This window comes from Nicotiana tomentosiformis, chromosome 2 (assembly GCF_000390325.3).
Source record: "Nicotiana tomentosiformis chromosome 2, ASM39032v3, whole genome shotgun sequence".
NCBI classification, from domain to species: domain Eukaryota; kingdom Viridiplantae; phylum Streptophyta; class Magnoliopsida; order Solanales; family Solanaceae; genus Nicotiana; species Nicotiana tomentosiformis.
The window spans coordinates 135296558-135308995 of record NC_090813.1 but is presented as its reverse complement, the minus strand read 5'-3'; positions in this window follow the sequence as shown (position 1 = coordinate 135308995).

Below are 12438 nucleotides of genomic sequence, written 5' to 3'. Positions count from 1 at the left end.
GAAAGCCCATTCAACCACGAGTCTATCCATACCAATTTTACCAAAATTTGACCTCAACTCGACCCTCAAATCTACAAATCTTATTTCCAAATTTCTAAGTTCGAATCTCCGATTTACACCTCAAAATCATGTAATCTAGTCGGATTATTCGATGATAATTCAATATTGTGGAGTAGAAATGATCACAATGGACTTACCTCAAGTTTTTCTTGAAAATATATCAAAAATCACCTCTCCTCAAGTTCCAATTTGTCAAAAAATGGCGAATGGGACGAAGTCCCTATTTTTATAATTCTGCCCAGACAACCTCGATTCTGCCTCGATCTTGGCCTTCGATTAAGGTACTCAATCCTAGGCCTCGATCCTGGGCCTCGATCCTGTTCCTCGATCCTAGGCCTCGATCCTAGCCCTCGATCCTAGGCCTCGATCGTGGCTTCGATCCTCATCCTCGATCATGGCCCTCGACCCTGGCCTTCGATCATGTCTTCGACCCTGCCTTCGACCGTGACCCGACCCTGTGCTCGATCATGGCTTCGATCGTGGCCCTCGACCCTGGGCTCGATCATGGCTTCGATCGTGGTCCTCGACCCTGGGCTCGATCATGGCTTCGATCGTGGTCCTCGACCCTAGGCTCGATTCTGAGAGATTTCTGGGCTCGAATCTAGCAAAAGAAATTTCCAACATAAGGAAATTGCAGCAGCTGTTGTAGTTCAATTTTTGATCTGTTAACCATCCGAAACTCACCCGAGGCCCTCGGGACCTCAACCGAATATACCAACAAGTCCTAAAATATCGTACAAATTAGTCGAATTCTAAAATCACCTCATACAATACTAAAACCATGAATTACGCCCCAATTCAAGCCTATTGAACTTTTGAAATTTCTATTTTCTACAAATAACGCTGAAACCTATCAAATCACGTCCGATTAACCTCACATTTTACACACAAGTCATAAATGACATAACATACCTATTAAATTTTCAGAATCGGATTTCGACCCCGATAACAAAAAGTCAACCCATCAGTCAAACTTCCCAAAACTTCAACTTTCGGCATTTCAAGTCTAATTCCTCTATGGACCTCCAAAAATTCTTCCGGACACACTTCTATGTCCGAAATCACCATACAAAGCTATTGGAATTATCAGAATTTGAATCCAAGCTCGTTTACACATAGGTCCATATCCGGTCCACTTTTCTAACTTAATATGTTTTTCAGTTATGAGACTAAGTGTCTCATTTCACCCCAAATTCCTTCCGGACCCGAACCAACTAACCCGATAAATCATAAATCAATAGCAAGGCATAAATTGAGCACTAAATGCGGAAATAAGGTTATAATATTCAAAACGACCGGTCGGGTCGTTACATTCTCCCCCTCTTAAACAAACGTTCGTCCTCGAACGGGTTTAGAATAATACCTGGAGTCTCAAATAAGTGTGGATATTTGTTCCGCATCTCCTGCTCCATCTCCCAAGTAGCTTCTCCGACTGGCTGGCCTCTCCACTTCACCTTCACTGATGTTATGTTCTTCGACTTCAGTTTTCGAACCTGCCGGTCTAAAATAACCATCGACTCCACATCATAAGTCAAATTACCGTCCAGTTGTAGTGTACTGAAATCCAGAATGTGAGACGGATCCCCGACATACTTTCGGAGCATGGATACATGGAACACTGGATGAACACCTGATAGACTAGGTGGCAAAGCAAGTTCATAAGCCACCTCCCTAATTTTCTTAAGTATCTCAAAAGGCCCAATATACCGAGGGCTCAACTTGTCTTTTTTCACGAACCTCAGCACACCCTTCATGGTTGAAATCTTGAGCAGAACCTTCTCCCCAACCATGTGAACAACATCACGAACCTTCCTTACGGCATAACTCTTCTGTCTAGACTGTGTCGTGCGAAGCCATTTCTGAATTACTTTGACCTTCTTTAAAGTATCCTGAACCAAGTCAGTACCCAATAGTCTAACCTCACCAGGCTCAAACTAACCCACCGGAGACCGACACTGTCTCTCATATAAAGCTTCATACGGAGCCATTTGAATGCTTGACTGGTAGCTATTATTGTAAGCAAACTCTACGAGTGGCAGAAATGGATCCCAAGAACCCCCAAAATTGATGACATAAGTGCGTAGCATATCCTCCAATATCTGAATAGTGCGCTCGAAATATCCGTTCGTATGAGGGTAAAATATTGTACTCAACTGAACCTGTGTGCCTAATTCTCACTGCACTGCCCTCCAAAACTGTGAGGTAAACTGTGTACCCCGATCTAAAATAATGGATACCGGCACACCGTATAGGCGAACAATCTCGCGAATATAAATCCCAGCCAACTGCTCCGAAGAATAATTAGTACCGACTGGTATAAAATGCGCAAATTTGGTCAATCGATCTACTATCACCCAAACAACATCAAACCTTCTCAAAGTCCGTGGGAGTCCAACTACGAAGTCCATGGTAATACGCTCCTACTTCCACTTCAGAATTTCAAGTCTCTATAGCAATCCGCCAGGTCTCTGATGCTCGTACTTTACCTGTCGACAATTTAAACACCGATATACAAACCCAACTATATCTTTCTTCGTCCGCCTCCATCAATAGTGGTGTCTCAAATCCTGATACATCTTCGTGGCGCCTGGATGAATAGAGTACTGCGAACTGTGAGCTTCCTGGAGAATCAACTCATGCAATCCATCTATATTAGGCACACATAGCCTTTCCTGCATCCGTAATACACTGTCATCTCCAATAGTGACTTCCTTGGCATCATTGTGATGAATCGAGTCCTTAAGGACAAGCAGATGTGGATCATCATACTGGCGCTCTCTGATGCGATCATATAAAGAAGACCGAGAAACCATACAGGCCAAAACTCGATTCGACTCGGAAACATCCAATCTAATAAACTGATTAGCCAAGGCCTGAACCTCCAAGGCTAAAGGCCTCTCTTCTACCGGTAAGTATGCTAAGCTGCCCAAACTCTCTGCCTTACGGCTTAAGGCATCGGCCACTACATTGGCCTTTCCGGGATGATAGAGAATGGTGATTTCATAATCGTTAAGCAACTCCAACCACCTTCGCTGCCACAAGTTAAGATCCTTCTGTTTAAACAAATGTCGTAGACTCCAGTGATCTGTATATACCTCACACTGGACACCGTACAAATAATGCCGCCAAATTTTCAAGGCATGAACAATAGCTGCTAACTCAAGATCGTGGACTGGATAATTCTTCTCATGTACCTTTAACTGTCTGGACGCATAGGCAATCACCCTACCGTCTTGCATAAGTACTGCGCCGAGACCAATCCGTGATGCACCACAATACACAGTATAAGACTATGAACCTATAGGCAACACCAATACTGGAGCTGTAGCCAAAGCTGTTTTGAGCTTCTGAAAGCTCTCTTCACATTCATCCGACCACCTAAATGGAGCACCTTTCTGGGTCAATTTAGTCATAGGAGATGCAATAGATGAGAAACCATCCACGAAACGAAGATAATAACCGGCCAAGCCGAGAAAACTTTGAATCTCAGTAACTGAGGATGGTCTGGGCCAATTCTGAACTGCCTCTATTTTCTTTGGATCCACCTTAATACCTTCACTGGACACTATATGTCCCAAGAATTCCACCGAACTAAGCCAGAACTCACACTTAGAGAATTTGGCGTTAAAGTTTCTCCTCTCTCTGCCTCTGTAATATAATACCCAAGTGTTGTGCATGCTCCTCCTGGCTACGTGAGTACACCAAAATATCATCAATGAATACCACAACAAATAAATCAAGATATAGCTGAAATACACTATTCATCAAATGCATAAATGCTGCTGGGGCATTGGTTACCCCAAAAGACATCACAAGAAATTCATAGTGGCCATAACGATTCTTGAATGCCGTCTTTAGAATATCTGAATCCCGAATTTTTAATTGGTGATACCCAGACCTCAAATCAATTTAGGAGAACACCCTCGCTCCCTGAAGCTGGTCAAATAAACCATCAATAAGCGGCAATGAATATTTATTCTTGATAGTAACTTTGTTCAACTGCCTATAATCAATGCACATCCGCATAGTACCATCTTTCTTTTTCACAAACAGAACCGGTGCACCCCAAGGAGACACACTAGGTCTAATAAACCCTTTTTCAAGGAGTTCCTGAAGTTGCTCTTTCAATTCTTTTAACTCAAATGGTGCCATACGATACAGAGGAATAGAAATGGGCTGAGTGCCCTGTACCAAGTCAATACCGAAATCAATATCCCTGTCGGGTGGCATACCCGGCAGGTCTGCAGAAATACATCCGGAAAGTCTCGCACGACCGGTACTGAATCAATAATAGGAGTATCTGCATCAACATCTCTTACTAAGGCCAAATATGACAAGCATCCCTTTCCAACCATACGTTGGGCCTTCAAATAAGAAATTACCTTGCTAGGAACAAGATCTAGAGAACCCCTCCATTAAACTTTTGGCAACCCCGACATCGTCAACGTCACGATTTTTGCGTGACAGTCCAGAATAGCATGACATGGAGATAACCAATCCATACTCAGGATTATATCGAAATCAACCATACCGAGTAATAACAGATCAACTCTAGTCTCCTGTTCCCCAATAGTTACCACACATGACTGATACACATGATCCACAGTAATAATATCGCCCACCGGTATAGATACATAAACAGGTGAAACTAAGGACTCACAAGGCATATCCAGATAATGAGAAAAATATGATGATATATATAAATAAGTGGAACCAGGGTCAAATAATATAGAAGCCTCCCTGTGGCACACTGAAACAATCCTAGGCCTCGACCCTGACCCTCGCTCCTCGCCCTCGATCCTGGTCCTCGATCCTAGGCCTCGACCCTGGCCCTCGATCCTAGGTCTCGATCCAGATCCTCGATCATGGCCCTCGACCCTGGCCTTCAATCATGCCTTCGACCCTGCCTTCAACCGTGACCCTCGACCCTGGGCTCGATCATGGCTTCGATCGTGGCCCTCGACCCTGGGCTCGATTACGAGAGATCTCTGGGCTCGAATCTGGCAGAAGAAATTTCCAATAGAAGGAAATTGCAGCAGCTGTTGTAGTTCAATTTTGATCCGTTAACCATCCGAAACTCACCTGAGGCCCTCGGGACCTCAACCAAATATACCAACAAGTCCTAAAATATTATACAAACGTAGTCGAATCCTCAAATCACCTCAAACAAGGCTAAAACCATGAATTACGCCCCAATTCAAGCCTATTGAACTTTGAAATTTCTAATTTCTACAAATAATGCCAAAACCTATCAAATCACGTCCGATTGACCTCAAATTTTGCACACAAGTCATAAATGACATAACATGCCTATTTCAAATTTCAAAATCGGATTTCGATCCCGATACCAAAAAGTCAACCCCTCGATCAAACTTTCCAAAAATTCAACTTTCAGCATTTCAAGTCTAATTCCTCTACGGACCTCCAAAAATTCTTTCGGACATGCTCTTAAGTCCGAAATCACCATACGGAGCTATTGAAATTATCAGAATTCAAATCTGAGGTCGTTTACACATAGGTCCTTATCCGGTCCAGTTTTCTAACTTAATATTTTTTTTCAATTATGAGACTAAGTGTCTCATTTCACTCCGAATTCCTTCCGGACCCGAATCAACTAACCCGATAAGTCATAAGTCAATAGAAAGGCATAAATTGAGCAGTAAATGGGGAAATGGGGTTATAATATTCAAAACGATCGGCCGAGTCGTTATAATTACTAATACACATTATTCAACATTATTCTTATACACTCTACCAAATGACCTCTAACACACAATGCAGTCGAGCATGGGCAGTGGAATTGTGTTCCCCTAGTGAAATCTTCCGAAAGAACCTTTCAAGAGGATCGGCAAATTCCTCGACACACATATTGACATGGCCTCTCTCTCTTCCCTTCTCTCATTTCCTTCATCAGATCCAGATCCAACCGCCTCTTTCTCTTCCCTTCTTTGATCTACACCGTCAAATCCAAATCTAAAAATCACGAAGTCTCGATGGGTCCATTACCGGTAGCGAAAACAATGAAGGAGGTAGATTGGAGGCGTCACCTGATCTGGATCTAACGGAGATACTGAAAGACGCAATCTCCGGCGAAGTTTCTTCTCTTCTTTGCTATAAATCACATACAATGATACAAATACATTGTATTCCGTACAAATATACTCAAATTTGAGTGTATTCTATATTTTTCAACGCAAATGCATTTTTTTTAATTTTTGCATGTATTTATGTATTTCTAAGGTTATTTTTTTGTGACAGATCTTTGTATTTTTTGAATATTTGTTGTTTGAATACAACCGAATTAAATACAATAAATTGAATTCAGTGTAAAAGCAGCTACCAATGAATTGAATACAGCTGAATATCACTGTTTTTATTTTTTGTTGTTTGAATACAGTCAAATTGAATACAGTGAAATTGAATACAATATAAAATAGTTAAGAATGAATATAGGCGAATTGAATACAGTGTATACATCCGAATTAATTAGACCTATATCTTTTATTTTCATTGTCTGAAAATAACTGAATTCAATACAGTGAAACTGAATACAATGTAAAATATATACGAATGAATATATCCAAATTGAATACAATGAATACAACTGAAATGAATACAACGACATACATCGCATGGCAAGCAATTGGTAGCTACGGAATGCAATTAACTATTATAGCTACACCCAACAATAAGCCTCCAAACAATAGTTATTTTTCAAAGTTCCCCCTTTCTTAATAAAGGCTCATGTTCTGTTAACGGGGAAAATACACGAGTTTTTTTTATTTAGCCCGCGCAAAAAAAATTATTTACATTCGGTAGCCGAAAAAGTGTACAAAATTTGTATATTGTTTGTATATAACATACAGAATGTATATATATACCAAAATTTTAAAACAATTATATATTTGTTCAGCTATTATTTTGAGAGCGACTATACAGTATCATTTTCGCAAAATATACTCTAGAAAAGTCACAAGTAAGGAGGAATTAAAGGGCAAAAAGAAAGGGAACCTTTTTAGGGTAAAAAAGCCATCGGCCTCAACTATTTGTTTGCACGTTAGTTGGGCTTTGGGGCTAGTTCACATGCCATTGGGTCTCTGATTCATCAGTCGAAACCGTATCAAGGGATAAATTAAGTACTTCTAACCCTTTTGGATGGGGAAATTACAGATATACCCGATTTTTGAATCACTATTGAAGTTATATTCAAAGTGCTCAAAAATTCATAAGTTTACTCGTATTAGGATTAACTAAAAATTCGCGTATGAAATTGCGAACTTCAGATATAAACAAGTATGAAGTTTGCTTCTGTCAAGCCTAACTTTAGACGAGAAGTAAAACAAAAAGCAGAGGAAAAGTACTGTTGTCTTGAGTTATACCTAAACTGGGTATCGGTTAAAGTTTAAAAATTCGGTAAATCATAAATGGATATGTATGCCCCGTAAAAATTTATTTTTTTGGATATATATATATATATTGATATTTCCAAGAAAGAGGCCCAGGTAGCAATACCAAATGGAAGAATTAACTTAAATAGCTGTCTACTCAAGCGTTTAAAACTTAAAATAGCTAGAGGATATATAATATATGTATAATACATGTAAAATATATGTATAATTATATATAATTATTGTATAATCTATGTATATTAAAAAGTAAACAATGAATTCGACCGGCTATTTGTATAAAGATCCCTTACAAATGGTCTTCCCTCTTATTTTGGACCAAAGTTACACTTAGAAAAGAAAAGGAAATGAATGTTAACGCCTATCCTTCTTATATTGATGAATCATATTCTTCTAGCTCAACTTATATGCTCCCTTTTTCCTTCTTATTTTTTGTTTGTCCACATTAAAATGGTACTTCCGTACGATATTTACTATTCTCGTATATTTTTCTGTTTTTTTTATTTATAGAAAAGATCTCTAATATTGCTCGATAGATTACCTATAAATACCATTTAAGTTTTAACCTTATTGTTAAATAACCATACTAGCTAGGTCAAGCTAAATTTTATTACTTTAAGACAGCTGATCACATTCAATTCAGCTTAATTATATGTTGAATTTTAAACAAGTCGTTGCATCTTCCCAAATTGGGCGCAATTAATGAAAATTTTGTTTAAACGTGGAGACTTGTGGTAACTATATCTCTATCTGTCCATGGGAGGGCACATGCTATAGCTCCAGACCTCGATTTCGTATATATTCTTCCTCTCGGAGCAAAAGGAATATTGACGATTATCTTTCTATTTAATTTTCTGAGGAAGGATTCTTAAATTCTGCTGCAGAGTGTTTGTTTATCATCGTGCAGGTCTCTCTCTCTCCCCCATTTTTATTTACATACTATACTTCAACCTAGAATTCTTTGATTCTACCTCCTCTGTGTTAAAATATTTGTCAACTTTCGCTTCTCGCTATTCAAATTGTACGGTATGATTTTTGACTAATATTTTAATATGTATTTTTCACCAAATATATCGATAGGTAAAGAATTACGAATTATAGCACCTTTCGTATAATTTTCGAATATTTAAATTTTAGTTTTAAATTTGAACTTCAAAGGTTAGTCAAATTGACTCTTAAGAAGGGAAAAGTGACAAATATTTTGAGACGGAGGGAGTATTTATTTGTTCTCTTCCTTTGGATATCAAGATAATTGATATAATGGTGCTTTGAACAACATACAGAAACAAGGTGGAGCTAGTATGTGCTAAGAGTACAAGACTGTTAACTTTACTATATACCATTACTAGTGAATATGCCGCGCTTCGCGATCATGAAAAACATAATTAGAATAGTCCTATAAGCTGACACAAAAGAGGTTAAAACACTTCACTTATGCAATAAAAATTAATTATCTATGTTTGAAGAAATCACAATACAAAAATTGGAGCTTGGGTAAATAACATTTTACACTATCAAAAATTCTTTCGGAAAAGAAGAAATAGAAAAATATTTAAGCAAAATGTTCAGTTTATAAAAATATATTTATACATATATCTTTGGGTGGAAAAGAGGTAAATACATGATTCTCTTAGTCAAATATATATTAAGGGCTTATCTAAAAGTATTTTATTTTGTTACTCAGGCTAAGGAGAAACATTAATTTTTTAACATTTAGATCACACAAAACGGACTTTTAGCATTCCAAAAATCATTCAAGTTAAATTAGATTTGAAACTACTCAAAGTAATATTTGTTACTTCCAAAAATGCTTCTAAAAAGGGACATTAGTTTATCAAATGCAAGAGTTCTTCTGAGTCTTAAGCAAAATCAATCAAAGATACTCAATGAAAGAATTTGGTGAAGGAAAATAAGTTGAAATGAAAAGGCAAATAAAGAGCTACTTGCACTGAAAAAAGATGTGGTCATACAACTACTTCAAGTTAAAAAATAATACATAAATATGGATTACAAAAGCAAACTTTGATGACAGACATATGAAAGAAATTGTTTCATCATTAGTAATATCTATCCAAACCGATTCATTAAGTAACTCTTGGATAAACTATTAAATTAAATAGAACTGTCGGTAAATACTAAGTTTAACTATTAAAATGGAGATAATTCAAATGGAGAAGGAAAGATAGATTTAAGCAGTCATAATAGAGGCAACCATAAGGAAGTATCGCCTCCTGTTCACTAATTTGTATAATAGATGGCAGGCTCTTCACATCAATAAGCTCCACATCTTGCTGAAACAGCTATGTTCTCGATCTCTTTGCTTGCCGCAGCATCCTAGCAAATTACATTAGGTCATGATTCACACTTTTTTGCTTATAAGTTATAACCAAGGAAATATGGAAAGAAAACAACCCAAGGTCTTCTTGTACCTATCTGTTAAGTCAAATCCTAGGAAGTTCTCAACCACCTAATTCCTACTTATTTTCTCTTGCACTTGAAGCCTATACCAAGATATTGAGGGACTTAGTTAACTATCAATTGCTTCTCCAGCTAAAAAATGCTTCATTACCATCTTTCTAGACCAAATTGGTCGCTTCGACAGTCTTTATAAATTTCATTCCAATCCTAAGCTTAAGCCATACAAATACTTCAAGTGAACTTTTAAGTACATGCACATGATTTTGATTCTGAAGTTTGTGAAAATGTAAAGGTTCCATACAAAAAGACAAATGCCTCTATTAGATTTAAGTGATAGATAAGAAAATAGATATAGGCTTTACTTAAATAGAAGTGCTAAAAAGCACTCTCACCTTCCTTGTTCTTCCAAAGGTGTTGCAGCAGGCTATTAAGAGGGCTCTCAATATTTTGTTCTGCAAAAGAAATTACAGTTAGGATAAGGTAAAAATATTAAATAAACAATGAAGGGAAGGCGGCGCAGAAAATTTTTGAATCTCCTAATAAACTTTAGACAAACAGAAGAATCGTTCGACAACCAAGAGCTGAAGACATCTTGTCCTGCAAAAAGAAAAATGAAATAATCATGTTAAACGAAAGTAAGGTGGCTTTTCTGATGACATAACATTCACTATTTTTCATTGAAAGACTACATGCATAGTCAAATTGCTGCGGTATAAAGGAGATTGTTGTTCATGCCTATACTGTGACTTGGTTATCATTTTTTAGTATAACTCTTTATTGCCCTACTCTATTACAAGTTACAACAACAAATAAAATAATTATAGATAATTGTTACAAGAAAGAGGGAAATAACCAAAACAATAACAAAGGAGAAAAAAGATTTAGAAGAACGATTGAAACACTTTATAGGAAATAAATTAACTATAAGTTGGGCATCTAAAATATATAATTTTATACTCACCCCATATTATATAGAGGAATTAAGATTGAATGTTGTAAAGTACAACTTTTTTCGAACCCAGTTGAAGTAAGTTGTTAATGTATTACAAGCATAGAGTAATATATATCAAAAGTCATAGCAAAATTGAAAATTGAAGCTTAAAACAAACAGAAAAAATGATGAACACAAGGATGGCCAAAGATGACGTATAAATAAAATATATCTTCAAAGCCTAATCCCACTGTCAAGACAAACACTGGAAATCCCAATAAAAAGAAAAAGAAGTAAGAGTCGAAAAATTCACAGGAATCCAATGCTTTGACTGATACTCTGCAAAAAATTAATGTAAGAAGCTGGTAAAAAAAAGTTTAATAAGGAGACACATGATCAAACACCAATCAAACATGAAGAATTTTGTACCTCAGATATTTTTACAGAGAGAAATTGCTTCTCCTCAATTGATTTCTTACTCTATCTTTAATTCATTCTCCATCCTGGCTGCAATTGAAATTGAAGACCTTATGGTTTTGGTTGAAACGCTAATGTGTTTAATTCTTTCACCCCTGTTGATTTATTGGTAAAAGCAAATGAAGCAAATGGCTGCCATATTAGGGAAAACAAACGACGCTTATTAGAGAAACGGTTTTAAAAAGTAAAATTGGGTAGCAACCGTTGTTCATTCATCGAGAAACCCCCCAAATAAAAAAAGAGAAAAAAGAGAAAAGCAAATCCTGATAAGTGAGCCTAGCCACGTCACCGGAGCTATGTCCTTCTTTTATATATTTATATAGATTGGAACCATCGTATATATCTTTACAAAATGCGCCACCAAAAATCTAGTCATCTACGACCCAAAGTATGAGGACGGTTCAATTTCATTAATGTATTTTCTCCTAATCTAACGACCCGACATGTAATTTTAAGTATTACTTTTTCTTTCTATATTCCGGGACTTTTCATAGCTTTATTTGACGATTTAAGACTTGCATGTGTGGTCCGTCTCGATTTTTCAAAAATTTAAATGTGAATATTTTTTTAAAAAAATGTGATTTTCCCCTTTAAATGACTAGAGTTGACCACGATCAACGTTTTTGATAAACAACCTCGATCAATATTTTGACGATTCCGATAGGTTTGTGCGATGATTTTTGGTTGGTACGTATGTTTGGTTGGGTCCCAGGTGACCCGAGACCGTTTCGGTGCACTATGTGAAAAGTTGGAAAAATGAGTTTCAAAGTTAAAATTTTGAGTTTTGATGATCGATTCTTGATATTTGATGTTATTTTGAATATTTGAGTTAGCGAGCGAGTTTGTATGATGCTATTACACTTATGTGAATGTTCGGATTGGAGCCCGAGGGGCTCAGATGAGTTTCAGAAGGTCTTGAATTGCTTATGCTTTTTCTGGTGTTTCAGGTTTGCATATCTCACAATTGCGATGACATGTTCACAACTGCGAGTCTCGCTTTTGCAAAGTCGATATCTGGAGAGGGACTATTGGCTTTGCAAATGCGAAGAGGGAATCGCAAATGTGATCTGGTGGGCGCCGCTTTTGTGATTGTTGTGTCGCAAATGCGACTGGAGCTTAGCCGGGCATCCTTCGCAATTGCGAAGT